Consider the following 6,718-nt stretch of genomic DNA (forward strand, 5'->3'; position numbering starts at 1 on the left):
TAAAAGTAATTAAAAGGAGCTGTTTGTAGGAATCCTTGAGAATGACCTGAGAGGTCGAAACGTCGGATGTTAAAAAAGAATAAAGTTGAGAGAAAAGAGATCAAAACTGTTTTAAAAAGAAACTAAACCACTCTCAAACAACTATATAAATAAAAAATAAATCTGAAATTTCTGATGTTATATAAAAATAAGAAAGACTCATCATTCAGAATGGCTAAGGATCATGATGGCTCCTTAAAAAAATGTCCAATGTACGCATATAATATTACGATGAGGTCTCTACTTTTGATATTTTAAACATTATTGGAAAATGTTTTCTGTCTTTATTGAGTTATAGATGCAACAATAAAAGAATATAAATTACTTACGATTTTCTAAACTAATTTACAAGAACGTATACCAATCGTCAAGAATCGTTCAGTTAATACTTCAATTTTCCTCAAATGTTCCCTAAACGTTTTTCTAAAATTATAAAATTAAGCACTACCTTAACTTCAAACCATTATTTCTTGTAAAATATTGTGGCTTCTAATTACTATAGAATACTTCACCTACATTCTTAAACTGTATTAATGTATAAAAATAAGATTTGTGATTACCTATCTACGAAAAAAAATTAATTGACTTAATACTTATTATTTTCTCTTTTCTAACTGTTAATTTTAAAAAACCATCTGGGAAAATTTTTGTAGTTTTTTCTCTTGTTTATAAAATTTAAAATTTTGGTGTTTGGATCTGAGATAAATAGAATTTACCCCAGGTAATTTCATCCAATTTTTTTTTATATTTAAAATTTTTAACTGTTTTCGATTGTTCTGATCAATAAAAATATTTCGAGTGATGTGATCCGTTTTTGAAACGATTTTTCTTGTTCTTAACCACGAAAATGGTTTAAAGTTTACTGATCTCTTTCATTCTTATTATGCATTATGTTTGATGCTTTATTTTATTGATAGAGTTTAACTTTCCTTTCATTAACATAACGCTATTCATGTTATCCTAAGTCGGTTTAACAATTAATTCTGTATAATTCACCGTTATATGATTTAAATGTGATTTCTTCTGATTTATAATACTCTTTATTTTGTAATGTTAAAATATGCATATAGTTGTTTTGAGCAACATATGTTTCATCTGTATTTTAGGTTAAAAAAGTATTATTAAACATCTGTGTATTGTAATCATTTATAAATATATTATTAAGGATATACTAGAAATATAAATGTGTTTCAAAAATATATCTTTACGTATAAGGGTAATATGAATTTAATGCAATAGTAAACAGTGGCCAAATCCATAAATAATACAAGTAATATAACTACTATATGTTCTTAAAATAATTATTGCTACAGTTCTGTTATATTTTTTATGTGGAAAACTATTTCAGTTAAAATACTCAGTAGATTTACCTTAACCCATAAGCTCGCTTTCCTCAGAAAAAATATAATAGTGGCCTCCTGTTGCCATTTCTGCACGAATTCGACTAAAGAGATACAAGGGCCGGATATGAGACAGATAAGGGATCCATGATTTAAGTCCCTCTTTCTGCTACGTGTTCAACATAAAGCTACTCTCTGACACCTTTCATTTCTTAAAAGCCTACCTCCTACATTTTCAATATTTTCCTTCTTATTTTATTGCCATAATACTACCCCTACCCAGAAGTAATTATTTAAATATTACATTTTTTTAAAATAACGTAATAGTTGTCTATCAATTAAGGAAGAATAAATGGATGATGAAAACCTCACTGAATTTTAATATACAATTTCAAAAAATATGATTTAAACGAAAATATCGTCGGCTTAGTCCACCGTTTTTATGACCTCAGGGTCAGAATGTTGAGAAAAAATAAATAGGTTAAGAATTTTTAAGGAAAAATCTTTCTTGTCGAAGAAAAAGAATATTAATGGAAGTATAATTTTTAAAGATAATTGGAGAATTTATAATGAGCCTTGATGATTTTCACAATCAAGTTTATTATATTATTTTGATTAGTTATATAAAGCTTATGTTTTATTTTATTTCTATACCATGAATTAAATGATTAATTTAATCCCTCTTTTTCTTTTTTGGGTCGTGTCATAATGTTTTTTCTTCAAAACATTATGAAATTATTGCTATAAAAAAACTAATCAAAGGTTTTGTTCATATCTAAAACCGTTTTATAAAAAACAATAAAATAAAGTATGAAATAAGCTGTATCATGAACACGGTTAGGTCATAGTACTGAAGAAAAGAAAAAATGCAAGGAATACTTAAGAAAAACCTTCCTTGCTGACGAGGAAGTCAATAAACCTAAATCTGACCTATTTATTTATTGATAGATATTACAATCTGCCACTCAGTTGTGGGCAATAGGTAATAGTAATGAATGATCGCATACATACTAAAATTAAAAAAAAAAAATAAAATAAAAAAGAAGAAAAAAAATAATAGAAAAAAAAACTCTCTTAAAATATATACAAACAAAAGATTAGACAAGATGAACATAATCAAACTATCTGTATGAAAAATAAATAAATAAAATAACATAATGATAAAATAATATATACTATATTTACGCAATCGACCTGAGGATCCCTGAGCCCACTCTATCCCCCACGTATGAGGGGTAGAGCAGAGCTCAAGAGATCCCAGCACATCCCTCTCGCCTCATCACTGGTAATAAACCTAAATGACATTGTTAACCCTAGCAGCACCAAGGGGGGGGCTCGCCGAGCCCTCACTTCCGATTTTTTTTAATACTGCTCTGAAAAAATTTTTCACAGACAAGGAAAAAAATCTATTTGCCTAAAATTTATCTACCAACATGTTGGAATTGATTTGAAAAATATTTGATAAGGAGGAAGAGTACGAAAAATTATTTGTGTTAGAAAAATGAGATGAGGGCGGGTGGAGCCCCCCCCTTGGTGCAGGGAAGGGACCTGTGGTTCATCAAAATGCTGGCTTCTGATTGGCTGCTCACGGAAGTGCACCAGCTCGCTCATACTCTCACTACTGGCCTGATTTCCTCAGTTTTTTTTACTTAAAAATATTTTCGGACTGATATGTTTCTTTGGTTTTTTAGTTGTTCTGAAAAGAGTTGACACATGTGAACCTGCTGAATCTAGTGATGAGCATTTGTAAACATAAACATTTTATTCTTATACTTAAGTTCAGACAATAGAATTTTTTTTTTGTTTTAAAATATTCATGAAATTGAAAATAATTAAAGTTTCAGCGACCCTAGGTTTTTGTTGTATTATGTATTCTTATTCTTATTCCAAATTAAAACATTTTCATAATAAAGCATATAGAAACCTTAGGTCCTTATTTTTTTTTTTAAATAATCCTTATTCTACCATCTTATTTACAGAAGTAAGAAGAAATTATTATATTTCAAAAGAGTAAGTTTACCATAAAAGGAAAATTAATGATATAAGGGTTAAAATCAAGTGAGGGCTTGTGGAGGTCGTCTTGGGAAGTGTAGGGCTCGGCGAGCCCCCCCTTGGAGTAGGCCGTAATGAATACTACCTTGGTACTGCTAGGGTTAAGAGACAAATTGATTATTTAAATTAATCCTCATTGACTTTTATGATAATGTTTATTATATTATATGACCAATTTCATAAAGCTTATTTTGTTTTTTTTTCCTTCTTTTATGATCCCTAATTGTTATCTAGTCTGTCATTATTTCTTCCTCCAGAAGCTGCTTATATTTACTGTAAGAACTACATTAAACGTTAAGGTCTTATTCATACATAAAAATAAAATCAATCGAAATGAAAAACAACTTATTTATATTGGAAGAAGATAGTATGAAGTAGATTGTAGGAAGATAGTACGAGTGGCGGTCAATACAGGTATCAAAATAGTATAAGAAAACTATTTTAATTGTTGACCGTCGTCCGCTGTTTCAATCCGACAGTACTGACGAAGCCCTGAAAAGTGGGGTGAAACCTTGGTTTACAATAAATAGTATTCTTATATTATTTTGGTATCTTTATTGACTGCAACCAGACTATCTTCCTACATTCAAAAAACAATTTATGTTTCTGATAATTTATTAAACAATTTTGAAAAGAATATTTTTCTTGTACAAAATTAAGTGATCTGAAGAATGCCTCAATTTTTTATTGGTGGAGAATTCCATCTTCATAATTTATATTAAATATCTTTGTGAGATTAAATATCTTTTAAAGGATCACGGTAATTTGCCAACCCGCCTGATTTGATAACATTCTTTTAACTCTGGGGATTCATTACAGCGAATTGTATGCTACATCAGTGTTGAAATATAGAAAGAAAATTAAATTTTATTTTTTCTATTAATTGTTAGCCTTGATATGTTCTCTCTATTTCGTTGAGGATCATATAAATTAATTTATGCTCTAAAGGTATATATGTAATTACTAAAATTTAGTTCGTAGCTATCTCTTCTTCGAAACAAGGAACATATAGTTTTTGCTGACAGTGTCATTTTATTGTGATATATCACGTGTCTGTTCAGCAAAGTTGTCAAACTACATACTCCATGGGTATTTCTTTATCCCAATAACAATCGTAATACTTAATTTTGACCCTTCGTATATTTATTTTATTTAGATAAATAGTAACCCTATAATGATTTTCATTGAATGGAAAAATAATGCTATATAGACATACATGCATAGACTGACAAAACAGCTTTGCGAAGTTTAAAAAAATAAATTAGCCATGAATTTGTTTTGTGTCACTCCATAGCTGCCCTCACAGTAGAAATTACAATTCGAATGTTTTTTTTAATATATATGTATAATTTTTAAAAAAATTTTACTTTTGCCATTGTTACTTTTTTTTTCTTATCATTGTTTATTCAACTTTATTTTATACTTATACTATTTTATGTCTTCCTTCCTTTTATTATATGCAATTTCTTATCACTTTATTTTTACATAATATTTATCCTAGCTTAAATCACCTTATTGTTGTAATATTCTCAGTTTTCTTTTTTTTTTTGTATCTTTTTAGCCCTGATGAAGCCCTACAAAGTGGGGCGAAACGTCGGACATTAAAATAGTTTTAAACTACTTGTTCTTTTTTTTTCCACAGCCCTGACCATCTTCTTATATGTTTTTAATATATTTTCAGCTAACAGATTCGGTTATTTGTTTCAGGTTATTTTTGTTATAGATCATAAATTATTAGAATTAAAAAAAACAAAACAAAAGTAACAAATTTCATATCCTTGAGTTCGGACTGAGTTTCAGCTCACTGCCTTCTCTAATTATATAAGAACGCTCTTCAGACTAAACTAGGTGCAGATTTTTTTTTTTGCAAAACCAATTATTAAATACAATATATAACTAAAGAGCGTTTAATACCCAAATATTTTGAAATATTTGTATTCCCTTGCCTTTAACAAGTGAAACTCTGCCTCAAACTTAACGGTCGCAATATCATGTTGTTTAGGAAAATGAATGGTGGTTCCTGGTTAAAATTTTGAATTTTAATTGGTAATCGGAAATAACATTGCTCGTCTACCGGAAGCTTATTTTAACTAGCTATTTAAATGCTGCTCCCAGATTAGTCGACGTTCTAAATTAATACCTAGATATTGAAGTATGGTAGATTTATTGCCAAGAAGTACGGAAGTTCCATTGGAAATGCATTATTATGTATTTAACGATTCCCAAAATTACAAAAGAAAGGCGCTAAGTATAAAGTAAATAAATACGTTTACATATGTAATCACTTATCTGTTTTACTATGCTTAATTTAAGAAAATCAAAGGTATTTTCTTCATCTTGTAATTAAAATCAAACGGTGTTATCATTCTTGGATCTTAGAGTTCATCAGCTAGTTCAAACAGGAAACTAAACGGCTCTAAAAGAGGCGGAGAGGAGCTAGGCCATTCCGGTCACGTAAATCAAGGAGGCGGTGGAACAAGTGTTAATGGAGGGAACACTTACCGCACCTCCCTCCAAGAATAACTCCTCCCCGGCTAACAAATGAACTGTGCCGTAATGGAGCCTCTCCATCGGGTCTTTGTCCCGACCCCTGACTTATTGTTTCTGCCCTCATTTCTTCACCATGGCTCTGGGACAAAGGGCTGCTCGGTGGCAGGAGGGAAGTGCGATAGGAAAATTTTAATGGAAATTAGAACATCTCTTGGGAATAGTTGTGGTATTTCAAATTCAAAATTCAAAATCTTTAACTAATCTAAACGAAAATGATAATTTTTCCTTGATTTACCATTTCAATTACTGGATCACATTTAGCAACTTGATATCGTGTGTAGATCTGATTTTTGTTTTGTTACCATCAACTGACCATGTCTTTTATGTCTGGGAGAAAAAGAGGTATTATCTTATAGTTATCCAACGTATTATAACAAGAGTGGAAGGGTCAAGTTTTCCTTCCTTGATACCCCAATGAAATAGTTGTTGACCCCCACCGAACTGATTTCGTAGCAGCTATAAGTTTTTTAAGGTGACGCCTTATCTCTTTCTGGTAAAATGTCCTCAAGTGTATTTTGGATCCGAGCTGAAATGGGAAGGTTAACTACAGTAATAATAGTTCTTTAAAACCTCCAGCATTTATTATAACGTGACTTTTCTTTTTTCATCAATATGAGATGTGAATTGTCAGTATCGTTGAATCCAATCATGATTTAGAAAAGAAATAAAGCAATAAAGGTCTTTTGAGAGCTGTAAAAGTGTATCATATGCTGCATTTGGTCGTTCTCTTTAATTTT

Source organism: Halyomorpha halys, unplaced genomic scaffold, assembly GCF_000696795.3.
Source record: "Halyomorpha halys isolate HHAL.00 unplaced genomic scaffold, Hhal_1.1 Scaffold998.1, whole genome shotgun sequence".
In the NCBI taxonomy this organism is placed as follows: Eukaryota; Metazoa; Arthropoda; class Insecta; order Hemiptera; family Pentatomidae; genus Halyomorpha; species Halyomorpha halys.